At 33.3% G+C, this 15,805-nt stretch overlaps 1 long non-coding RNA gene across 1 annotated transcript; it reads right to left on the bottom strand.

The window, feature by feature from the left end:
• Positions 1-3,203: 3,203 nt before the first annotated feature.
• On the bottom strand, positions 3,204-11,462 carry LOC143235830 (uncharacterized). Its single transcript, XR_013019380.1, has 3 exons — positions 11,247-11,462; positions 4,954-5,046; positions 3,204-4,560 (listed from the first exon to the last, which is right to left on the bottom strand). It is a non-coding gene; the product is annotated as an uncharacterized LOC143235830 (long non-coding RNA).
• Positions 11,463-15,805: the final 4,343 nt, after the last annotated feature.

Genomic DNA, 15,805 nt, shown 5'->3' with positions numbered 1-15,805 from the left:
AGATAGCTCATTTTCCTTCCTTGGGACTGACTGGTGAAATACCCAACGGCACTTCAAACCATAGATGAGTGAAGAGCAGAATTACAAGATGTCACACAGGAAACAAGATCTACTGTTGAAAAGGATCAGAAGTGTCACCGAGAAGCCTACAAACATTTAAAGTAGGTGACTTAGTATTATCAAGGATGCATTCTTTATCTTCCGCAGTAACTTATTTTACTATAAAATTTATTCTGAGGTGCAATGGATCTTTTGAACTTATGAAGTGTGTTGCTCCATTAGTGTATGCTTTCAAATATTCTAGATCAGGTGAAATTACGGGATGATTTCGTATTTTTACTGTAGATATATGTATTTCCTTAGTGACAATTCTCTTTTTTCTAAAAACTAACCTCTGGATAATTTTTATTAAAAAATAACTTTCGGTTAGTTTTCCATAAAATTAACTATTAGTTAATATTTTTAAAACTAAACTCCAAATAATTTTCTTGGAGATCGACTTATGGGCAGTTTTCCTTAAAATTAACATCAAAAAATTAACGTTCACGTAATTTTCTTAAAAATTAGCTGCTAGATAATTTACTTGAAAATAAACCTCCAGATAACTTTCTTAATATTAATGTCATTTTAAAATTAACCTATAGATAGTTTTCTTAAAATTTAACCACCAGATCATTTCCGAAATATTAACTTCGGGTAATTTTCTTGAAAATTAACCATATTGAAAAATTAACGAGTAGTTTTCTTTAAAATTTACTTAAATTTAATGCCAAACACAAATTTTTCTTTACAATTAACCTCTGGGTGATTTTTTTTTTTAAATCTACAGATAATTTCCCTACGAATAAGTTTGTTAAAAATTAACTTCCAGGTAATTTTCTTTAAAATTAACCTTCACACAATTTCCTTACAAATTAAACATAAGTTAATTTCCTTAAGAATTATCATCTGGATAATATCCTTAAACATTCACTTCCAGATAATTTTCTTTAAAATTATCATCGCATAAAAATTAACCCGTAGGTACTTTCTTAAAAATTAATCACCGGGTAATATTCTTAAAATTAACCTCGTATAAAAACTAAACTGCAGATAATTTTCTTTGAAATTACCTGAATAGAAAAATTATCAAAGTAATTTTTCTTAAAATTAACAACCTGATAATTTTCTTAAAGGTGAATATTACAGAAAAAGGAAACTTTGCAGTCAGGTTCACTTTTTTTTTATACAAAATATGTGCTAAGAAATGAAACGCAGAACTTGGTGCAGAAACGTTTTAGTTTTTACGTTTGCCGCTAGGAAAAGTACTGTGCCGTGAAAATTGCCAAACAAACCACCAACGCCAGCGCGTTGAATGTAAATAAACATGGCCAGTGTATAAGGAGAAACAAAGGCGGAGTCTGTTTTGACTTTGTGTCGAGTAGCGCCACATCAATTCGAACCTATTCGACACATCTGACAAGTTTTAGTGATGAGGGCAGTTACACGAGCGAGAGTAGCGGAACTGTGAGTGATACTGATAGTGCCCAGGCCGGTTGCGAGTTGGTCATACCTCCAGTGGAAGAATGGTAAGCCTAAGTCATGACAACAAATATGGTCTGTATTACTTCACGTGCAATTTTAAGTGTCTCGAAACCTGTCTGGTGTTTATAAATTATTGGTATCACAGACTGGGTTTTATTTGTTTATACTTTGCCGTCTATGGTAATTAATATTCGGCCCTTCCGCAATCATTGTTCCGGGTATTTACGACTCGTAACAAAATGAATTTCAATTATACGTCATAATTCTTTCTATAAAATCAAACTAGATGTAGCAGTCTGAATAGCTAATTTAATATTTACCATAAATGTGTAATTAAAATGACATATTCTGTATGTTTGTGCAAGGTGTAGGTGTACTTTATGCGAGCAAATGCCAACCAGAAGAGAGTGCGTTTGTTGTCGCTCATACAAGGTGTCCAACCGATTAAAAGATGAAGAGTACATTAACCAGACTCGAGGCTTTGATGGAAATTGCCTAAATATTGATGTCTTGGAAGCACCATACTATGAATTTGTTGACTTGAATGGTCCCTTCGGTGATGGGGAACCAAGTCACGAGTGTGTACATTTAAAGATGCAGTTAAACCTAAAATAGTATATTTGAGTTTAACCTACAATTAAAGATACTGTTTATCCAAAACTATGATTCTACTTAATCATCTCAAGTCATCCAAAACAGTGGGATCCTACACAAAACATGAGCGTTCAAAGTGATCTTGACAAAGCTTTGCATGGTGTGAAGGAGTCCAGTTCTTCCTATTGACCATCCGCACCCACTGTCGTCACCTTGCCGGTTCCTTCTCCTTGCACGGAAACGAAAGAAGCTTTTGCCCGATGCCGAACCGTTTTTGCGACCATAAGCAAAGCAGTAAATCATGTTATCATTAAACAAAGAAAGTAGCAATATCAAAACAAAAAATAGTCTCACAAAGTATGTAATCCGAAAAATGCACCGATAGATTTACGTAAAACACCACCACTGAAAGGAACAAAACGGTCGGGGCGCAACGAAGAGTGTTTTGGCAACTATTACGTCATAGTTGTAAAACGGCACGGAAACAGCTGAACGACCGAGAGGAACTTGAGTTCGAGGACCCGCATATTTTGTTTCATTTTTTACTCACACAATAAAATGTTTAAAAATATGCCAACCACACAGGAATTATATCTAACCAAAGTAGTTTCTAAGGCCATTATTAAATTTGTTGAAAATTCACCTTTAACTATTAACCTGTGGATAATTTTATTTAAAAATTAGCCTCCAGATAATTTTCTTTATTCTCCATAAACTAATATTATAAATAAATATATATATGTATATTTCCTTAGTGACAGTTCTCTCGACTAAGTGTCACAAGATAGTTAGAGTTATTCCTGTTTATCACTCAATATTGTTATTTATAGGAAATATGGTTTGTTTTTTATTCCATTATTTAAAATAAGACATTTATGGTAAAATGTTTATTAACCTAAGTGCCAAGTCCGGTTATTCATTTGTTTCTGAAATGTGCTGAACGGTAAGTTTATTGTGGAATAGATATTTGTTGTTCAACCCTGATGACTGACATTCTCATTTGAGACTTGAGTCCTTCAAGATAACTTACCTACAGTGCAAGGTTGATTGATTATAAAAAGAAATCTACTGTTATAACATTAGAATTGGCATTCTTGAAATTTTTACTATATTATACATTTGACAAGTTCAAATTCTCAAAACTGCTAAATAATCTCTGTTAAATACATACCATATTTATAAAAAAATATCATATCTAGTGGATGAAGTCATTGGAACATTAAACTAAAAATATGTCACACTTACAGGAGATTTAACCAATTTCAAGTATACAGAGGAAAATTACCAAATTGACTGAAGTTATAATGAATTATAAATTACAGAAAGCTGTCAATCTAAATATAAAACTCTCAGATAGTCTAAACAGAGATCTATGGCTCAGTTATACCAAAATATACTTGTACATACTTTATAGCTGAAAGAGCAAATTCAGTTTTATATTTGTGTATACGTGAATTAAATATATTATAAACTCTAAAACAAGTTTAAGGTCTAGTTCCATACAAGATACATCAGTCTCAAAATTGTATATGCATGTATAAACATGAAATAGGTTACACAACTCAGGAATAAGAAAAAGCAAAAATTAAAAAGAAAAATCAATATTATATGATGTGTAAAAAAAAATACATTACAAATCATCAAATACAATACGTTACACAATTCAGGAATAAGAAAAAGCAAAAATTAAAAAGAATAATCAATATTATATAATGTGTAAAAAATACGTTACAATCATCAAATAAAATTTTTATTGCATTAAATGTACATATAATAATGTCAAAATAACTTTGGTCATAATTGAGATGTTGGTGCTGTGATTTCCAGTTATTTTTAATAATTAAATTTAAGGAAAACTGATGGTTATACATACTGTATAAATATTCACTTATAAAAGACTCACTAAATTGAAAGATACTTAGGTATTTTAATATTATATTAATCAAACTACTAAGTTGTGTCTTGTACAAGTCTTAAACAGTTTTAACATGTAAAAAATATCATTTTCTTTAAAATACAAACAAGCCTTCATCATGACATTAGTGTTTTTATGGGATTATGCAAATGTAAATTTCAATCTGTTAAAACAAGCAGGAAACAAAGAACTTTCATCAAAGTGCACAAAATTATGTAGTTTTTACTAAAAATGCAAAATCCAATCTCATTGTCAAATCAGTATCATATTTTCAAAAATCAAACAAAACATTTACATGACTTTTATTTAATTGTTATAGGTTATCTAACAATAAGTCTGCTCTAATGATCCCATAATCAATGAAAATCTACAGAAAAATCTGAAGCATATAGTTTTTCATTTATAACTGGCCAATCAGGTAAGCTCTTGAGTTCCTTCTCCACTAATCGATATCTGTTCTTTGGTCCCTTTTTTTGCTTCATTAGTCTGGTAACTTTTTTAAACCATTGACTTTCAGCTATACAAACCTGACAAAGTAAACAACGACAACACCAATAAAATACACAAATATTTAATGTGAAGATTCAAAAAGTTTACAACAACAATGTAAAATGAGCAATGCAGCAACAATTCAACAGAATGACAAAGCTTATTGCAAATAGTGCAAATTCAACTAACTCTTATTATCACCTAAAAAGTAATATTTCTATAAAGTATAAGACGAACTTTTCACAAATGTGGAATATCCCAGTTACTAGTACCATGTAAAACAACTTACAACAGAAATTATGTTCTTCTTCTTAAAATTGATAGCCTAAGTACAATTTCAAAACAAAAAGTATAAAAAATAGTACAATAGTTATTTAAAAGACAGGCATAGTATTGTGTTGGATGAACTATGAAATAACACTTTCTCTTACCTGAGCAATAAAACAAAGGATAAAGTTTCCAATAGCAATAACAAGCAGCATGAGACGAAATCGAAGCTTCTCCTGAGGATTCCACTGTACCAACTTTCAGAGAATCAAGTATTTAAAGAGATACATATGATAAAAAAATAGAAATACAGTTTATCACAGTTAATATGATTAGCAGTTTACTGTACCAGCTGCAAGTCATATATCTATGTGCCACAAACAAAACAAATACAGTTTACGAAAGGTAATATGTTAATTACAATATATTGTACCAACTGTGAAATCCATATCTATGTACATATGCAGAAACATTGCACAATATAAATTTATTTAAAAAATTTAACAAATGTCCATATGTTTGTTGTTACAGCTCTGAAAGTCAAAATTATCTACATGCATATAAAAGTTAAATAAATACAACACGAGAACTAAGGGATATTTGGTATTTATAATTACAATAAAACCTGTCTATGAGGGAATTGCATGGGACTGAGTAAAATATCTGGCTTAAGCAGGTTAGACATAGTGAACATGCATTTCCTTAATCACACTAAATAACAAAACTTGCTTTTTCTTGTTCCTGGGCAGAAAGTGTTATTTCTCAATTGCTTTTGTCCAAAGTGAATGGAAAAGACCTATTTTTCTCTTCAAACATTGCTTTTGTGACCTAGGTAATGAAATTTACCCATTTTCCAGAACATTCCACATAGATTCAGTGCTGAGTAGCTGATAAAGGATTTTCAAGAGCTTTCTATAGTAATATACAGGGGGTCACCACTTCACTTTAGTTCTAGCTGCCTAAGTGAACACATAGACCTATCTGATTTTTATCAGAGATGGCATCAAGAAGCTGCAAGCATTCTCCAGATGAATTCTGCTATGTATGTGGTCAATTTATCAAGACAAGAGCAAAAAAGTACTCTGTGACAGCATCTGCTGAAATGCGTGAAGCATACAAGGAATATTTCGGCATGCCTGTTGGAGATCAAGACAAACCCTGGGCACCACATTTTACCTGCAAGCACTCCAAAAAAAAAACTCTAGAAGGTAAGACAAACAATATTTGCTTGCTTGAATAGTAAGATTTTATATTATACAAATTTTAGACCTTTTAAAATTCAAATTTTTTTCTTTTAAGTTTTCAACAGTATAGAAAAAAATATCACATATAAAATATTTTGCATGAACCTCTTACACATTAGTTGTGGATGAAATAAATTTATTCTTCATAATAATTTCATTTTGCTCTTTTGCAGGATGGTACAGAGGGGAAAAGAGAGCCATGAAGTTCACTATTCCAAGAATTTGGTGTGAACCCACTGACCATTCAAGCAATTGTTACTTTTGCATAGTGGACCCTTCCAAATGTCGAGCTGGCAAGAATGCATTTGCTATCATGTATCCAGACCTTCCATCATCCATCACCCCAGTGCCATACTGTCCTGAGCTTCCTGTACCCACTCCACCAGAGAGAAAGCAGTCATCCTCAGAAGGGAACAGCAAATCAGAATCGGGGTAGATGTTGAAGATTCAGATTACAACTTCAGAGGTGCAGAGAGTGAGAGAAACCCAACTACCCCAACCAAAGAGACTTCAATGACTTAATCAGAGATCTTGGTCTAACAAAGTTGAATGCTGAGCTTTAGACATCTAGGCTCAAGGAGTGGGATTTATTAGATGAAAGGAAGCGTCACTGACATTTTTCAAGCTTCTTCACTCATAAAGATGGGCTCTGCTTCTGCCACAATGTATTTGGTCTGTGTGAGGCAATTGGAATTGCCTGTAACCCGAATGAGTTGCACCTCTCCATTGATAGCTCATTCAGAAGCCTCAAAGCTGTGCTGCTCCATAACAGGAATAAGTATCCACCTCTTCCCCTGGCTCATTAGGTGCACCTCAAAGAGCCAGGTGAGTGCTTTCACCAAGATATACTGGACTTTGAGTGCTGCTACCAAGGAGCGTACAATGAACACATGATGGAAGACTATATTTGGGGCCTGATACATGAAAGTGATTTACATTACAGTTGCAAATCTGAAAAACTACTCACTTCTAAACATTGTTGTATAACTTGATTATAAATACATGTAAATATTGATTCATATGCTTTTATTCAGACCTTATGTAAATGAAAATGTGCAAATTTGTCTATTTTTACATATAAAATAGGTTAATTTCTAAATTTCATTATCCAGGTCATGAAAGCAAAGTTTGAAGGAAATAATGGCCATTTTCTGTACATTTAAAACATAAGCAATTAAGAAATAACACATACTAGCCAGGAACACAATTTGTGTTACATAATATTGTATATAATTTTTGAGCAGCATGTTATACTTTCTTGACTCAAGAATAAAGTTATTATACTGTTTATGCTATATTTATTAGAATAAGAACAAAAATAGACATTCCAAATATAAATAAGTACACAAAATCTTAATCAAATTTATTAGAAGAAAATGTCCAATTTCAACTGTTTCATTTTTTTAATGGGCTTTCTCACGTGGTAAAAAGAAAATGCCAATTCTACGGCGTTTTCATGAAGTTCATTTTCCTCCTCCATTTTTGCATACAGTTTGATAGTGAGGAAATAACACTTGCAATGAAGTAGGAGTTTCTAGTTCCTCACTATCTTTTCCATTTGGTTCATCTTCTGAATCTCTCAGACTGTTACCATCTTGCAATTCTATGACAGATTTTTAATCAATTTCATCAGTTTCTGTTAAAATATTTTTGTCAACATTCACAAAACTTTCTGCATTCACAGAATCATCTGTATCAATCTTCTCAATCAGTTTGGATTGTGGTAGAATACTCATAACAAACAACTTCTCCACAAACTCTGCCATTATCAAGAATAAATCTACAGTTTCGAAAGCACTTTATTACACTTTCTTCTTTTACGCATTTGACTGAATCACTTAAAAATGCAATTGCATCTAACACATCATTTTTTGTGGTCATTTCAGATGCTCTCTTACAGTTGTCCATGTTTACAATAATATGCTGAAGCATCAATTTTCTGTATTTAAGTTTTATACACTGTATAATTCCATTAACTAGTGGCTGTAGAACTGATGTTGTACATGGAGGTGGAAAGACTAAATGAACATTTGAAAGTTTAACGTTTGGGTGACAAGTTGCATTATCTAGGAAAAGTAGAATATTCCTATTTTTTTGTTCCATTCTTTTGTACAATTTAACTGCAAAATGATGGCAGAAAAAAAAACAGAATATATTTAACCAATATTTACTGTAACAAAATGTCCGAGAATTTACAAATACTTAAAGCAACTATTAATTGAATAAGAAATTAATATTTAATCAAAAACAGTTTTTCCGTCTTACTCGGGTTCTAATCCTACTTGTTGATAGATGAGGTAGATGAAAGTTTTCCATCCATGTTATGCAGGTTCTGCCATATAGAGGGTATTTTATAAGAGAAATTGTAAGATAATGCTCCAAAATTTCGATATTTCTGGCTTGTACAGGTTTCTACAGTATTCAGTTTCCAGCTTAGACAGGTTTAACTGTACTAACAAGTCAAAACCACTGCCATAAAATAATGTCAATTGCTCTGAAGATTATAATTATGTAAATTAGACATTTGATGATCACTCTTGTGATCTGAAATACAAATGTCTATCATTCAGCCTGAGGTCTCATACAGTGGATCACCAAATCTAAAGTACTCTAAAATCTCCATGAGCAATGGTTATGCCACATAGAAAATATCTGGATATTTCACTAAGTGAAAAACTACCATATGAATTGAAGCCAGCCAATCACACAAGTGAATTGATAATAAATGTTTCTGAATGTCATCAGCAGAGTATGGAACAGCCCAAACCAACAATATACATGATCAGACTGCTGAACAAGGTAAATCATCATCTACAGTACAGACAGACAAATGTCGTGTTAGTTCTAGCTTGCCCTAAACCATATAGTACCTGCTCCAAGACTGAATCAGATGTATACATATATATCTGATAACAGACCTTACAAGACTTCAAAAGTAAGGCATATAACAGCTCATCTGCAATAGTGCCAAAAACACGTACAGCAACAATTTATATTTCTTACATGTGAATTGCAGTTCATCATACAACCAAATAACAGGCATATACAAGAGGCCCTCACTTTCTGTTGTTATTATATTCCTGGAAAATGCTAAGTGTAGCAAAATGACTAATAGTGAAGCTAATATTACTATTTAATTACTGTTATAGGTAAGGGCTACATTCTTGAGGAGCAAGTTTTAGTTAAGACTTGTTTCAAATAAATGATATTGTACTTCTCTGAAATTATGTAAATCTTTATTTAATGGCATAAATGATCTAAAAAATAGAATACATATATAAAATTTATGTAAGATGTTTGATAAGGTTGAATAATGAGACCTGTTGGAAGTTGGTGGGTGGTAGGATCATTTAGATGAAAGGACAGATGTGTTTGCCTGTACATGTGGAAATGGGTCATCATGTTTTATTCCTTTTTGGAAAGAGAAAAAAAAATATATATATATGTGTGTGTGCATATATAAAAAGTCTGAAGCCTTTTTTTCTACTGATAAAGTTCCTTACAACATTTTACATTGTGACATTTCCTCCCATGAGGCCTGGATGTTATTAATGTCAAAAATCTCTAACAGTTGACCTTTTTCCTGCTATCTGGTGCACTGACTAATGTGTGGATGAGTTGCATGAATGTAAGACATAAATAGTATACCTTGAAGGAGGCCATAACCTTCCGGTCAATAGGCACCAGCAAGCAAGTAGTATTTGGTGGAAGGAAAATAACTTGTATATTTTCAGACAAATTACCAAAATTCACTGAATGTCCTGTAGCATTATTTAACAGAAGGAGTGCCTTATATGGTACATTTCTGTGTGCAATATTCCTTAACAACTGGGCAAAAAGGATGTGTAAAGCAATCAGTAAAAACAAGTTTAGTTATCCAAGCTTTATTATTGGAGTACCGTATAACTGGGAGATGGGGTTTTGAATACTTCTTCAAAGTATTGAGATTTTCAGAGTGCTTGATAAGCAATGGTTTTAGCTTCAAATCACTTCATATTACCTCCAAGCAGGAGGATTATTCAATCTTTAGAAACTGGGAAGCCAGCTGCTGATTTTTATTATCTGAAGATGTATGCTTTCTAGGGCATCTGTTTCCAACAGACTTGTCTCATCCACATTAAAAACTTGTTCAGATGTGTTCAAACCTTCCACTATTATTCCCTTTAAAATAACTTGATACTTTAAGATCATGATGATAAAGACACCTTTTAAATCTGTCAAACCAGCTGTGGCTAGCTATGAAATATTACACTTGCAAGTTTTCATCTTCCTCTTTCTTTAAATCTTCAAACAGACGCGGAACTTTTTTCCTCAATTATTTCCAAAGTTACCTGAGAGTCAAATTCCCTTATTTACTAATCCACACCCTTAAAAATATTTTAATATTTTCCATAATATCACCACACTGGATGATGAGGTGAATAGCATCTTGTGAAGTAAGCATATATGGCATGCTCTTATGAAACAAACTGAATATCAACAAGTGACTCCACAAACTAAATATATTTGTGAACTATGTTTTCAGGTGATTTGTCAAAAACACTTAAAACTATTATCATTGTGGTTTTTTTGTTAAATTGATATCAAGTTGATGGTGCTAATTGCATTCCATATTGTAAGGAAATTTCATGAAGTTTTAAAGATGTAAAGCTACTTATGAACACAAGCTGAATGAACAATCGTTTCATTTTCAGGCACTACATGACAAATAATCAAATGCCTAATTCGTACTGGTTACGAGAAATTTCTAACACTGTATAACAGTGATTGTGGCTTGTATTTCTTAGTATATTATACATTCTAATTATCCTTTTTATTGTTTCATACAGTGCATATGTCTACTTGTGTGTAATGCCTATCGAGAAATGACATCTAAACATAAAAGTAATAAAACTTATAACAGTTAACAGCTGTGAGAAGGCTAGTTGCAACAAGTAATACAACAAGATAAATTTAAATTATTGTTGAAAATCCATACCAGATTTACTTTTCTCATGCAAGGAATTTTTATGTTCATAATAAACCCTAACCATTTTTCTTCTCTCTTCTTTGTTATTAAAAACTAATAAAGAAAATTATTGTCTTTGCATCAGATGTTTGGAAGCATAATAGTTAAATAAATGAATGGATGAGAAGGCAGTATTAAATCCAACATGGATTTAATAAAATAGTAAAAAAAAAAGGATAGAGAAAATAACTGTCTTTAGACTTACCTTAAAAAATACATTCAAGTTTTTAAAAGGACTAAACAGAAGAAGTAGTGTAAATCCTGTTAGTAGAAACAGAGCCACCAGAAAATAGTCTGAAATATTAAAAACAAAAGAAAAATTAACAAATGTATTTAAATTACTAAAGTAGATACACTAGAAGCTGATTTAATAGTAATGAAAACAGGTATATCTTCAAAACAAATCAAACTTTTGTTTAATCTGAGACAAAAGATCACAATATGTTATGAAATATTTTCATCTAATTCACTCAACATGAACTTGGTCAATTTGACTGACCACGTGATGTTTTTCTACCTGCTTTAAAGTCTTTATAGGTTCAATGCTACTAGCTTTTAATACAGTATGTATATCTTTCACAAAATTTAGCAATCTCTTCTGAAAAAATCTCATATTTCCTTTATGTAATCCCTAAAACCTCAATACATTTCAAATGTTTTTATTCAGGAGACTTTGTATTTTATCTGTTATTTTTTCTACCTTATCTCCATACAAGGTCAGTCAATTTGGCTGACCTCAAAACCATATAAAACAAACAAGCTAAAACAAAATAAATCCAAATTGCCATTTTTCTTTTTCCATAATAACTTCAAATTGTTACAAGGAACCATGTTAATTTATCTTAAGTAGCTTTAAGCCCGTAACAGTATACATCTATTTGTAATTAAATTTTATTGCCCTTTGAACCATGAACTATTTGTGTCATTATAAGTTGTAAATCACTTAGGAAATGTGCAGCTCATGTTGGTCAGGTGGTTTTGGCATCTTTTGGTTCAAAGCATTTAGTCACCTGATTTCAAATCATCTGTGTGAATGGAAATAGAAGAATGGTTTGAAAGATGTTTGGTAAAGTTAAGACAGTACTTCCAATTGGGAGTATCTGCATTCCTCAGGTAACTCAAAGAAAGGTCACAAGTATGGGTGATAACTAGCCATGATGGAAGGTGCTGATTATCGAAGACAGCAACATCATCTAAAAATAGATCCAACACAGCCAGTTGTGCTTAGACATGAAGGTCAAAAGAAGTAACTGCAGACTGTCTCTTACAAAACAGCATAGTCTACTGAGGAAGAAAAATACAACACCAGGTGGTAAGATTTAAAGCTTGTTAGCATACTTCAGAGAAAATTGTAAATGGCAGAGATGAAGAGGAGGTTCATGGAACTCAGTGTACAAACTCTGGTTTGATAAAATGGAGAAAGTCCCCATAAAGAGACAAGGCCCCAGATGTTGAATGGGATCCAACATCTTCAAGCACATGCCCTGGCAGAACTGTAAACCAGAAACCCATAGTACAGTTTGAATCGGATAGATCTTGAATACTGAATATTGATCAACTCCCCAAAAGATGGAAGAGAGGACAGAGAACATATTTAGCACCCTTGTATGTTTGACACATAACTGCTTGATGTGTAAAACAAAAGTAAGCTTATGGTCAAAAACAAGCCCCAAGAACTTTGCCTCAGAAACTACAGGAAAAAACATCACCACTAAGATGGAGCTTGGGATCAGGGTGTAAGCTCTATTGGTGGCAAAAGTGCATGCAAACAATTTTGGAGAAAGAAATGTTAAAACCATTTTCTGTGGTCTACTTCAAGTTATTTAGGGCAATTTGAGGCTACTGCTCAATAAATCTAATGTTTGAAGAAGGACAACACATGAAAGTGATCAAAATAGAGGCTGTTTGAAACTGTAGAAGGAAGTTGTCAAGTAATAGCATGAAAAGCATGACACTCAAGGAAGAACCCTGAGGGACTCCAAGTTCCTGTGTAAAAAAAACGAGAAAGGATGGAATCTGCAGGGCCTTGGCATCACTTGTCATGTAAAAAATCATGGATAAAAATGAGTAAATAGCCATCTACTCATATGAATGGAGGTCCTGCAAAATGTCATACCTTTAAGTATTGTCATAAGCCTTTACAGTGTCGAATAAAACAGAAACAAGATGTTCTCTCTTGAAAAAGACTTCCCTTATCAAAGTTTCAAGTCGAATGAGGTGATCCACAGTGGAACTCTGTTGACAGAATAGATACTGGAAGGGTAAGAAAATTTATTTGATTCAAGAAATCAAACAAGATGAGCATTAACTGTCCTCTCTAAGACCTTATAAAAACAACTAGTCAAAGCAATTGGACAATAATAAAAAGGAATTGTGGGATCCTTCCCAGGTTTAGAAAAATGTAGAACAATAGCCTTGTTCTAAGTATCATGAGAAAGGCTTTCTTCCCATATCTAGTTAAAAATAAGAAGAAGAGCAAACAAGATAGGAATGAGGGGGGATGGTACAGCATCTTATAGTAAATGTCATTTGGTCAGACAAATGAAGAGTGAGCTTAAGTTCCACTAGTATAAAAAGGGAATTATAATAATTATAATCATAGGGATGATCAATCCAAAAGGAAAGAGGTAATCACTCATCCCAAGACCTGATGGCCAAAAAGGCAGGGGAAGAAAATAAGTGCTGGAAAGATAAACAAAAGATACCCCAAGAGTATTAGTGATGCTCTGTATGTCAGTAACTACTTGGCCATCAGAGAACAAGATAAAAATGGGATTGGAAGTATACCTACCACTGACATTCAGAATCTTGTCCTATATGGTTTTGGAACTAGTGGTAGAAGAAATGTTGGTTGTCAACTTAATCCAAGATTCCTTTTGGCTTTGACAGCAGTTCTGCCAAGTATAGGCATGAACCTGATGGACAGTAACACACTTGGAAAGAGTGGAAGATTAACAAAAGGTATACCATGCCCATTTTTGAGCCTTTCATGCCTGCTGATAAACAGGTTTGAGGTTTTGGGTAGAGAATGACCATTTGCTTGAATGATACAATCACTTACTGCCTCCACATAGTCCTTATTAGATGGAAGACTAACAACAGCAGAATCGAGTTCTGAGAGAGAAATGAAAGAAAGCCAGTCAGCCTGGTCCAACTTCCACAGTGGCACTCAGGTCAGGTGGCATCAACTATGATCAATTTCTATCAAAATGATAGGAAAATGATCACTACCTCATGTGTCACCATCAACCTTCAAAGAAATACAAGAAAAAATTGAATGGGAACAGAGAAATAGACCAATAGCAGTAAAAGACTAACTAGGTGCATGAAAAAAGGTAAAAAAACCATTACTGAAGAGAGTGGTTGTGATCCAAGATGGAATTACCCCTTTCATCAAAATGAACACCACCACAAAAAGTTTGTATCCATTAAAGTCACTCAGCATCACAATCTGACTGATCATAAATCTCTTCAGGAGACAGGTAAAGAGAACAAAAAGTGATAGTATGACCCAAGAACATATGAATGGCTACAGTCTCCAAGGGTGTATTCAAGTGGCACAGACAAAGTTACCTAGCGTATGTGTTGGTCAACCAACAATGCTACCCCTCCATAAACTCATTGATCACACAACTTGTCATTCTGGGGTAAAGAAAACTGTCAAAATGAGATAGTATCAGCAGGTTTCAGAAACGTTTCCCATGAGGAGTGACCCCCACAGGATAACATAAATCAATCAAGGCCTTAATTTCATTCCAATTACACTGAAAATATCAAAGGTTATGATGCATCAAAGTGGCCATTTTTATTTAGATGGAGGAAAACTGGGTGGGTAACCCTTCTTGTCATCATGTCCTTTATCTTTAGTGGAAGGAGGTTTGTCAAACACCAGAAAACTTGCTCTGGACAAATGTGCAAATCTGTCAGTAAAAGCAAATTCTAGTGATCAAGGACACAAACAAATAATCATTCTGCATCTCATGGCAGTAGAAGATGAATCCAAACAGGCACTGAATGCAACAGTGGGGACAGAGAGCGGTAGTAGATGTTGACTTGTCTGCTATTTAATCCACACAGGGTTAAAGATTCTTCACATGGTGTGAGAAAGACTCTGTCAGTGGCACAGAAACATCCGTCTTCATTTCTACTGTAGCAGTGGAACATAGTGTAGTATGTTTGAGATGGAACATGGGACAATAAGTTTGAAGCCTCTGGATAAAAAATGTTGTTTACAATACATAAACATTGTACCTCCTTCCTGCTCCATCAAGGGCAAGATAAAAAACATAAAATAAATAAAAGGGATGGGAACCCACACTACTGATGCAGTGGGAGTTCAGTTGACACTTGGAGGTGTCTTTGTCACTACAATGAGTATACATCAAAGAATCATATCAAGATGCCTTTGAATGTCCAAATTTTTTATACTGAAAACATCTGAGAGGGTAAGTAATATAAGGTGAAACATTACACTTGAGATAACCTGCCATGGATGTAGCAATGTAAATGTCACAATTAGAACACCAGTCAGCAGCATAATTACATCCTTGTGAGTGGAGATTCATCACACAGTTGAAACTCCTTGGATGGAGAAATCAGTGAGGATCTTTGGCTTAGCTGTTCTTTAAAAGAATCTCATTGATAACTCTTCAAGAATAATTTAATGTAGTATGGGGAGTAACCTCATTACATTTGTCCCCAAGGGATTTTGGCTTCAAGAACAGTTCACTGTTGTGTGGTTCTCATGTTTCAACCAATGTCTTC

The sequence above is a fragment of the Tachypleus tridentatus genome, chromosome 12 (assembly GCF_004210375.1).
Source record: "Tachypleus tridentatus isolate NWPU-2018 chromosome 12, ASM421037v1, whole genome shotgun sequence".
Lineage (NCBI taxonomy): Eukaryota > Metazoa > Arthropoda > Merostomata > Xiphosura > Limulidae > Tachypleus > Tachypleus tridentatus.
The sequence above is the reverse complement of the archived record's forward strand: the minus strand, read 5'-3'. Positions and strand labels throughout refer to the sequence as shown.